This window comes from Triticum dicoccoides, chromosome 5B, assembly GCF_002162155.2.
Source record: "Triticum dicoccoides isolate Atlit2015 ecotype Zavitan chromosome 5B, WEW_v2.0, whole genome shotgun sequence".
Taxonomy (NCBI): Eukaryota; Viridiplantae; Streptophyta; class Magnoliopsida; order Poales; family Poaceae; genus Triticum; species Triticum dicoccoides.
In genome coordinates, this window is record NC_041389.1 from 572173798 (window position 1) to 572185094 (window position 11297).

Genomic DNA, 11297 nt, shown 5'->3' on the forward strand with positions numbered 1-11297 from the left:
GTTTTCTACCTGGTTGATGTGATTGATGTGCTTGCCCTATCCACCTTATCTTCCCTTGCCCTGATAGACACCCCCACATCGGCGATCATTGTTACCGGAGTTGCCAAGTTGCAATTATATCATCTTAAAAGATTTATGAGATACTTCATTATCATTTTATGTTATGTTGAACTTAATAGAATGATGCACTTTGTTATTTGAATTGTAATTCTCTATGGGATCGAACTTTTGTTCTATTTTAGCATTCAGATTTCAAAAAATATTCTCCGGTCATCTACCTAGCTACTTGAGGAGTAGGAATTAAGCTTAGGGATGATGATATGTCTTCAACGTATCTATAACTTTTTAAGTACTAGATCATGGTTGGCGCGCATTGCTGCGCCCATCTATTTTTCTAGTAGAGTGATATAATTCTACAAATACATAGACATGATAGATCTGCATTCTTAACTTCTGAAGGTAAGCCAATATTTATCATTTTATGTAACTATCATCTTGTATATTTTCCGGGTCATATTGACCATCCTCTTAGTTCCATGTCTACGTAGTTTTTTCTAGCATCTCATAAATTGGATTGTAAATCTACAACATAAGCATTTCATGACCATGAATGTGCCAAGAGGTGATCGTACAAGGAAAGTCAAAACAAATGGCAATCCATGAAATTGATCACTATATACTAATCTCGACAAAGCTTCAGAGTGAAACACCTCAAAATAATAATAGTCTGACATCCATACAAAGTCCTATTTCTCTTAGTTACATATATGTCAGTGACATCGGCAATATAATTAAAGGATGGTGTATCTGATGCGACTAAACAGATAGATTAATCAATGGCATGTCGAAAGTTGCAATGCTCTCAGTGGATGGATGGGCTCCTTCAACCGTTGGTGCATTTGATATTCGCAATTCTTGCGCCCTGTATATTTGTATAGGAAAAAAGATTAGTGGAAGTACTAAATATATGGAACGAAAATACAACCGTGACCTTTATCTTTAGATCAATATAAATGAAATTTTTGTATAAATAACAGTCCAAGACACTACAAATACTATTTGGTGAGCCATGTGGCCACACTTGCTCATGTACATGACAAACTTAACTATAGAAAAACTATGAAGATGAGTATACATTATTCTGACCAAGGAAGAAGGTACAGATTCGATGTCAACTTTAGTTGGTTCAATGCATGTACAGAAATCACCAACACTTATGTTTGTAGCAGCATTTGTCTCTCGTTAAATCTAATGAACAAGAAGATAGATATACTTGAGGACTAAATTAAAGATGCAACATAAAGGGTAATATTGTGATAAATTTGTACATAGCCAGATATGAAGCGGCAATGTCCTATGCTCATGACAAATAGCTGTAGAGGTTTAGAATAAGAATGCAAATAGAGTAGGACCCATTTGGCAAGAAACCCCATAAAATCTAAGAGCTATTTATTCTAAAATAATGCATGAAAAAGATAATTTTAGAATGAAAGGACCATACAATTTGAACAACCATTCAAGTACATTAAGAATCGAGGGAATGATTATTCTAAATAATAATGTAAGAAGATGATGCCTAGAAATTCTTTAATCTAGATCATAATGCTGATAATTTAGCATATCATTATTGTACTCCAAGATGAAGGAACAAAGTAGATTGATCGTGGTCGTTCCACCATTCTCTATTAGTTCATCCATGTACTCAAGAGATGTACATCAAGTCATGCATTAAAATAAAATTTCTGAAACAATACACATTTAGTAGCAAAAGGAGATGCTACAAATTGTCAAATTCTTATGGTTGTTCTGGTACAAGGTAGTCATATATTTATAATTAGCTATCTACCAGAAAAATTCATTGTATTTCTATAAGTTGTGGTTCTTCTTTATATCACTTACCTATTGTCCTGTTTGGCAAGTTATAAACACAACACATGCTAAAAGCACTAATCTGAACTGGGAATGAATTGATGGACCTGTCTCTCAAGCAATTTGTAATATGAAGTTGCAAACTGTAACAACCGTTAATGTGAACCACTCAAAGCATCCACAGAAGTGCATGTTGATAATGAATATCACAACACATGTCAAACCAAATGAAGCGGTGATTGTGCCATAGTGTTAGCCAAGGAGAAGCAAAGCAACATACCTGAATGTGAACTCTTGCAGCTCACGTGCCTCTTGGATATTGTACATCAAACATAAGCCCTGCAAGAGTCAAAACACATTTGTGTCCAAAGCAGGAACACCTTCTGAGCAATTCAAAAATAGAAATTCTAACAACTGTACCGCTCTAGCAGCCATGATCGCAGTTGTGTGTCAGGCACATGTTCCAAGCAATTCCTATTCCAATATAGAAATTCCAAACAAACAAGCACAACAACCCCTACAACAAGCAACAGTAAATCAGTTGGGTTTGATATGGGAACATCTACGAAATCACATGGATGAAGAAGAATCGCTAACTGACACAGAACTAAGCAACGAACATGGCTGACAAATGTCGGGAGGTATCAATGGAAGGCAGAGAGGGTATAGCTCGATTTTTCTGTTAGATTGTACAAAGCAGTCACCCGATTGATAAAAAAATCATTGCGGGGTCACATCTCATGCATCATCTCTAATGGAGAAAAAAATAAGAGCAGGCAACTATTTCATCAAGGATGTTGCGTGCTTCAACGACTCCACGGGCTCGACCACCGCGTGGAAGGCGTCTGGTCCTCTTCCGGCATGGTGGAGCAAACCACACCATTGCCGAATGAAAAAAGGGGCGGGGTTGGGAGAGCCTCGGACACCATCACAGCGGCAGGCCTGCGAGCCGATGGCGGCGGCGGACCTAGGATCCACCCAAGGTTGAGGTCGCCAGCAACGAGAGGTCAACAGAACTACTTGAAGGGACGGATCCGCTCGTCTATCCCTTCACGCTAGATCCCCTCGTGGCGCCTTGGCTTGAGTGTGTCCGCCATATATCCCCTCGCGCGCCTCGTCCGTTCCTCATCTGACCGCGCCACGAGGATGGTGGCGCCTGTGTCGTGGGTTAGAGAGATATGAGAGATGGGGTGGGAATTGAATGAGAGGGATGAGAGGTCAGGGTGGACGGGAGGAAATGAACGATCGCCATCCATCCAGGATCAGACGTCTCGTCGTGTAAAAGAACGAGAGAGCCTCGATTTGGTTTCGGGAGGAGCTGCCCAGGACAGTTGGCCCAGGAGCAGCCCACGCGCGAGAGGAGGTGAGGAGAATCCCACACGCAAAGGGGATGTATCGGACGACCAACAATGATCAAGACATGAAATCTGACGGTAGAACGCTTGATTGCGCGAGAGGCCTCGAATTAGGCTCGGTTTTACTATCCTTAATTCATGTTGTATTCACATCAATTATGTATGGTTTGTTGGAGATATGCCCTAGTGGCAATCATGTATGATGATATTTTCTATTTGTTTATGAATAAAGATAGTCTTTGACATTATCAATGATGTGTATCAGCAAGTATGTGGCTTGTTTGTGGGACTATGCATTGTATGATGACTATCCTAAAAGGTCCCTAGTCAAAAGGGTTGTGTGGACGCGCAGCCGACTAGACTAGCATATGACATGGTCGATAGCTTGGTCTCACTATCCATGGAGCATTGGATGGATTCGGATAATATGGACTTGGAAGGATCTGGTCGGATTCGACATAGTCGGATCTGAGTCGAGATAAGGTCCGAGTTGGACAGACCCCATTCATAATTTTTAATTATTTCAATGAGATAAAATTTTGAAAAATTAAGAATTTCAGTATTTTTTCTTATTCTTTTTATTTATTCTTTCAGAAAGAGAGAAGAATTGGTTTGGTGAATCGGAAACAATTTTATAAAAAAATTGAAGTAAAAATTGCAATTTCTTTTCTTATGGAATTTTCGTGCTTATCTTAGTTGTTGGTTTAGTTTATGCATGGCGAAAAGGAGCCTTGGAATGGTCTTAACTGAATATTTAGACAAAAAAAGAAGGAAAAGATTCTATTGAGGCAGTTATGAATTTGATTGAGTTTCCCTTACTTGACCAAACAAGTTCCAATTCTGTTATTTCAACTACACCAAATGATCTTTCGAATTGGTCAAGACTCTCTAGTTTATGGCCCCTTCTATATGGTACCAGTTGTTGTTTCATTGAATTTGCTTCATTAATAGGCTCACGATTCGACTTTGATCGTTATGGATTGGTACCAAGAGATCATTGTTATCATGGCTTATGTGATACGGGTGCTAGTGTGAGTGCAATACCTCAGTCCTTATATAAAGAAATTATGCATGATATTGCACCTGCTGAGATAGAAGGTATTCATGTTATTATTAAGCTTGCCAATAGAGATACTATTTCACCAATTGGGATTGTCAGAGATGATGAAGTATTGTGTGGGAAAATTAAATATCCTACTGATTTTCTTGTTCTTGGTTCCCCACAAGATGACCTTTGTCCCATAATATTTGATAGACCCTTCTTGAATACTGTTAATGCTAAGATAGACAGCGAAAAAGATATTGTTACTATTGGTTTAGGGGATATGTCTCATGATTTTAATTTCTCCAAATTCCGTAGACAACCCCATGATAAAGAATTGTCGAGTAAATATGAAATTATTGGTCTTGCTTCTATTGTCGTACCTCCTAATGATCCTTTAGAACAATATTTGCTCAACCATGAAAATGATATGTTTAAGAATGAGAGAAGGGAAATAGATGAAGTATTCTTTAAGAAAGGACCAATTTTGAAACACAACTTGCCTGTTGAAATCCTTGGGGATCCTCCTCCACCTAAGGGTGACCCTGTGTTTGAGCTTAAACAATTACCTGATACTCTTAAATATGCTTATCTTGATGAAAAGAAGATATATCCTGTTATTATTAGTGCTAACCTTTCAGAGCATGAAGAAGAGAAATTATTGAAACCACTGAAGAAGCATTGTGCTGCTATTGGATATACTCTTGATGATCGTAAGGGCATTAGTCCTACTCTATGCCAGCACAAAATAAAATTGGAGAAAGATGCTAAACCAGTACACCAACGATGGTTAAATCCTAAGATGAAAGAAGTGGTAAGAAATGAAATACTAAAACTTCTGGAGGCAGGTATAATTTATCTTGTTGCTGATAGTCAGTGGGTAAGTCCCGTTCATTGTGTCCCTAAGAAGGGAGGTATTACTGTTGTTCCTAATGATAAGGATGAATTGATCCCACAAAGAATTGTTACAGGTTATAGAATGGTAATTGATTTTCACAAATGAAATAAAACTACTAGAAAAGATCATTACCCTCTATCTTTTATTGATCAAATGCTAGAAAGACTATCCAAACATACACATTTTTGCTTTCTAGATGGTTATTCTGGTTTCGCTCAAATACCTGTGTCAAAAGAGGATCAGGAAAAGACCACTTTTACGTGCCCTTTCGGTACCTTTTCTTATAGACGTATGCCTTTTGGTTTATGCAATGCACATGCTACCTTTCAAAGATGTATGACTGCTATATTCTCTGACTTTTGTGAAAATATTGTTGAGGTTTTCATGGATGATTTCTCCGTTTACGAAACTTCTTGTGATGATTGCTTCAGCAACCTTGATTGAGTTTTGCAGAGATGTGAAGAAACTAATCTTGTCTTGAATTGGGAGAAGTGTCACTTTATGGTTAATGAAGGTATTGTCTTGGGGCATAAAATTTCTGAAAGAGGTATTAAAGTTGATAAAGCTAAAGTAGATGCTATTGAAAAGATGTCATGTCCTAAAGATATCAAAGGTATAAGAAGTTTCCTTGGTCATGCATGTTTTTAGGAGGTTTATTAAAGACCTCTATGAAATTATAGGCCTCTCTCTAATCTCTTTCAAAAAGATGGTCCTTTTGTTTTTGATGATGATTGTGTAGAAGCATTCAAAATACTTAAGAAAGCCTTGATTTCTGCACCTATTATTCAGCCACCTGATTGGAATTTACCCTTTGAAATTATGTGCGATGCTAGTGATTATGCTGTTGGTGTTATTCTAGGACAAAGAGTTGATAAGAAATTAAATGTTATCCAATATGCTAGTAAAACTCTAGACAGTGCCCAGAGAAATTATGCTACTACTGAAAAAGAATTCTTAGCAGTTGTATTTGCTTGTGATAAGTTCAGACCTTATATCGTTGATTCCAAAGTAACTGTTCACACTGATCATGCTGCTATTAAATATCTTATGGAAAAGAAAGATGTTAAACCTAGACTTATTATATGGGTTCTCTTGCTACAAGAATTTGATTTGCATATAATTGATAGAAAAGGAGTTGAGAAACCTGTTATAGACAACTTGTCTAGGTTAGAAAATGTTCTTGATGACCCACTGCCTATTGATGATAGCTTTCTTGATGAACAATTAGCTGTCATAAATGCTTCTCGTACTTCTCCATGGTATGCTAATTATGCTAATTACACTGTTGCTAAATTTATACCACCTAGTTTCACATACCAGCAAAAGAAAAAGTTTTTCTATGATTTAAGACATTACTTTTGGGATGACCCACACTTTATAAATGAGTAGATGGTGTTATTAGACATTGCGTACCTGAGCATGAACAGGAGCATATCCTACACAAGTGTCACTCCGAGGTTTACAGAGGACACCACGCTGGAGATAGAACTCCACATAAGGTATTGCAATCCGGTTTTTATTGGCCTACTCTTTTCAAAGATGCCCATAAGTTTGTCTTGTCTTGCGATGAATGTCAAAGAATTGGTAATATTAGTTGACGTCAAGAAATGCCTATGAATTATTAACTTGTTACTGAACCATTTGATGTTTGGGGCTTTGATTATATGGGACCTTTTCCTTCCTCTAATGGATATACACATATTTTAGTTGATGTTGATTACGTTACTAAGTGGGTAGAAGCTATTCCAACTAGTAGTGATGATCATAACACTTCTATTAAGATGCTTAAAGAAGTTATTTTTTTGAGGTTTGGAGTCCCTAGATATTTAAATGACTGATGGTGGTTCACATTTTATTCATGGTGCTTTTCGTAATATGCTTGCTAAGTATGATGTTAATCATAGAATTGCATCTTTCAGTACAAAAAAATACACTTCTGTGATGATATGTGTTTGTCATGGTAGGTTACTTTTTATGTCATGCATGTACATCCATGACGATTTTATGACAGAATCAAGATAGTCATATCTGTGTTGTCGTAGAAGTGTTCCATGACATTACCAAAATTATCATCACGGAAGTGTCCACTTCCATGACGATAAATCGCGCGTCACAGAAGTGCTTTCATCAAGGGTGACCGACACGTGACAGCCATCGTAACAGAATGCCTTTAAGCGATCAGGTCCGGTTTTGGATCCGATAACCCGTTAACAGCCCCAACCAATGGGGATTTTCCATGTGTAAAATCATCATTGGCTGGAGGAAACACGTGTCGGCTCACCGTTGGGACAGATGTCATCCATCCATTGGACTAAAGGCGCCTATGATACGTTGACACATGGCACGGCCCAACAGAGGCCATTCCTGTGAAAAGGCCGACCCGTTTGACTTGGTCAAAAGGTGGCGGGCTGGCCCACGGAAAGCCTGTTAACGACATGTTCGCATATAGCCCATTTACAGGCCACTAACCCAGGGCCCGTTACGACCTATCCAAATTAGGCCCAATTGAAGGAAATATGCCCTAGAGGCAATAATAAAGTTATTATTTATTTCCTCATATCATGATAAATGTTTATTATTAATGCTAGAATTGTATTAACCAGAAACATGATACATGTGTGAATGCATAGACAAACATAGTGTCACTAGTATGCCTCTACTTGAACTAGCTCATTGATCAAAGATGGTTATGTTTCCTAACCATAGGCATGTGTTGTCATTTGATTAATGGGATCACATCATTAGGAGAATGATGTGATTGACTTGACCCATTCCGTTAGCTTAGCACTTGATCATTTAGTATGTTGCTATTGCTTTCTTCATGACTTATACAAAGTTCCTGCAACTATGAGATTGTGCAACTCCCGTTTATCGGAGGAACACTTTGTGTGCTACCAAACGTCACAACGTAATTGGGTGATTATAAAGGTGCTCTACAGGTGTCTCCAAAGGTACATGTTGAGTTGGCATAATTCGAGATTAGGTTTTGTCAGTCCGATTGTCGGAGAGGTATCTTTGGGCCCTCTCAGTAATACTCATCACCTAAGCCTTGCAAGCATTGTAACTAATGAGTTAGTTATGAAATGATGTATTATGGAACAAGTAAAGAGACTTACCGGTAACGATATTGAACTAGGTATTGGATACTGACGATTGAATCTCGGGCAAGTAACATACCGATGACAAAGGGAACAACGTATGTTGTTATGCGGTTTGACCGATAAAGATCTTCGTAGAATATGTAGGAACCAATATGAACATCCAGGTTCCACTATTGGTTATTGGCCGAGAATAGTTCTAGGTCATGTCTACATAGTTCTCGAACCCGTAGGGCCCGCACGCTTAACGTTACGATGACAATTTTATTATAAGTTTATAAGTTTTGATGTACCGAAGGTTGTTCAGAGTACCGGATGTGATCACGGACATGACGAGGAGTCTCAAAATGGTCGAGACATAAAGATTGATATATTGGACGGATATATTTGGACACCGGAAAGGTTTCAGATGAGATTGGGACTATACCGGAGTTCCGGAAGGTTACCGGAACCCCCCGGTAAGTATATGGGCCTTATTGGGCCTTAGTGGAAGGGAGGGAGAAGGAGCAAAGGAGGGGGCGCCCCCCCCAAGCCCAATCCGAATTGGGAGGGGGGCCGGCCCCCCCCCTTTCCTTCTTCCCTCCCCTCTCTTCCTTCCCTCTCCTACTCCTAATAGGAAAGGGGGGCCAAACCTACTTGGAGCAGGTTTGCCCCCCGTAGGGCGCGCCTCCCCTCTTGGCCGGCCCCCTCCTCCTCTCCCCCTTTATATACGGAGGAGGGGGGCACCCCATAGACACACAAGTTGATCTACGGATCGTTCCTTAGCCGTGTGCGGTGCCCCCCTCCACCATATTCCACCTCGGTCATATCGTCGTGGAGTTTAGGCGAAGCCCTGCGCTGGTAGAACATCATCATCGTCACCACGCCGTCATGCTGACGGAACTCATCCCCGACGCTTTGCTGGATTGGAGCCCGGGGAACATCATCGAGCTGAACGTGTGCTGAACACGGAGTTGCCGTACGTTCGGTGCTTGGATCGGTCGAATCGTGAAGACGTACGACTACATCAACCGCATTGTCATAACGCTTCCACTTACGGTCTACGAGGGTACGTGGACAACACTCTCCCCTCTCGTTGATATGCCATCACCATGATCTTGCGTGTGCGTAGGAATTTTTTTGAAATTACTACGTTCCCCAACAGTGGCATCAGAGCCAGGTTTTATGCGTAGATGTCATATGCATGAGTAGAACACAAGTGAGTTGTGGGCGATACAAGTCATACTGCTTACCAGCATGTCATACTTTGGTTCGGCAGTATTGTGAGATGAAGCGGCCCGGACCGACATTGCGCGTACGCTTACGCGAGACTGGTTTCACCGTTACGAGCACTCGTGCTTAAAGGTGGCTGGCGGGTGTCTGTCTCTCTCACTTTAGCTGAATCGAGTGTGGCTATGCCCGGTCCTTGCGAAGGTTAAAACAGCACTAACTTGACGAACTATCGTTGTGGTTTTGATGCATAGGTAAGAACGGTTCTTGCTAAGCCCATAGCAGCCACGTAAAATTTGCAACAACAAAGTAGAGGACGCCTAACTTGTTTTTGCAGGGCATGTTGTGATGTGATATGCCCAAGACGTGATGCTATATTTTATTGTATGAAATGATCATGTTTTGTAACCGAAGTTATCGGCAACTGGCAGGAGCCATATGGTTGTCGCTTTATTGTATGAAATGCAAACACCCTGTAATTGCTTTACTTTATCACTAAGCGGTAGCGATAGTCGTAGAAGCAATAGATGGCGTAAACGACAACGATGCTACGATGGAGATCAAGGTGTCGCGCCGGTGACGATGGTGATTACGATGGTGCTTCGGAGATGGAGATCACAAGCACAAGATAATGATGGCCATATCATATCACTTATATTGATTGCATGTGATGTTTATCCTTTATGCATCTTATCTTGCTTCGATTGACGGTAGCATTTTAAGATGATCTCTCACTAACAATTATCAAGAAGTTTCTCCCTGAGTATGCACCGTTGCCAAAGTTCGTCATGCCCAGACACCATGTGATGATCGGGTGTGATAAGCTCTAGGTCCATCTACAACGGGTGCAAGCCAGTTTTGCACACGCAGAATACTCAGGTTAAACTTGACGAGCCTAGCATATGCAGATATGGCCTCGGAACACGGAGACCGAAAGGTCGAGCGTGAGTCATATAGTAGATATGATCAACATAGAGATGTTCACCATTGAAAACTACTCCATGTCACGTGATGATCGGTTATGGTTTAGTTGATTTGGATCACGTGATCACTTAGATGACTAGAGAGATGTCTGTCTAAGTGGGAGTTCTTAAATAATATGATTAATTGAACTTAAATTTATCATGAACTTAGTACCTGATAGTATTTTGCTTATCTATGTTTGTCGTAGATAGATGGCTCGTGCTGTTGTTCCGTTGAATTTTAATGCGTTCCTTGAGAAAGCAAAGTTGAAAGATGATGGTAGCAATTACACGGACTGGGTCCGTAACTTGAGGATTATCCTCATTGCTGCACAGAAGAATTACGTCCTGGAAGCACTACTGGGTGCGAGGCCTGCTGCAGGAGCAACACCAGATGTCGTGAACGTCTGGCAGAGCAAAGCTGATGACTACTCTATAGTTCAGTGTGCCATCCTTTACGGCTTAGAACCGGGTCTTCAACGACGTTTTGAACGGCATGGAGCATATGAGATGTTACAGGAGTTGAAGTTAATATTTCAAGCAAATGCCCGGATTGAGAGATATGAAGTCTCCAATAAGTTCTACAGCTGCAAGATGGAGGAGAATAGTTCTGTCAGTGAGCATATACTCAAAATGTCTGGGTATAATAATCACTTGATTCAACTAGGAGTTAATCTTCCGGATGATAGCGTCATTGACAGAATTCTCCAATCACTGCCACCAAGCTACAAAAGCTTTGTGATGAACTATAATATGCAAGGGATGAACAAGACAATTCCCGAGCTCTTCGCAATGCTAAAGGCTGCGGAGGTAGAAATCAAGAAGGAGCATCAAGTGTTGATGGTCAACAAGACCACTAGTTTC

At 40.3% G+C, this 11297-nt stretch overlaps 1 long non-coding RNA gene across 4 annotated transcripts; it reads right to left on the bottom strand.

Moving 5' to 3' along the window:
* Positions 1–642: 642 nt before the first annotated feature.
* On the bottom strand, positions 643–2392 carry LOC119306188. 4 transcript variants are annotated; one of them, XR_005148889.1, is made up of 4 exons: positions 2290–2384; positions 2150–2208; positions 1147–1248; positions 643–922 (listed from the first exon to the last, which is right to left on the bottom strand). It is a non-coding gene; the product is annotated as an uncharacterized LOC119306188 (long non-coding RNA). The 4 variants fall into 4 exon arrangements; XR_005148887.1 differs by having other exon boundaries at positions 2150–2392; XR_005148888.1 differs by lacking the exon at positions 1147–1248.
* Between the last annotated feature and the right edge of the window lie 8905 nt (positions 2393–11297).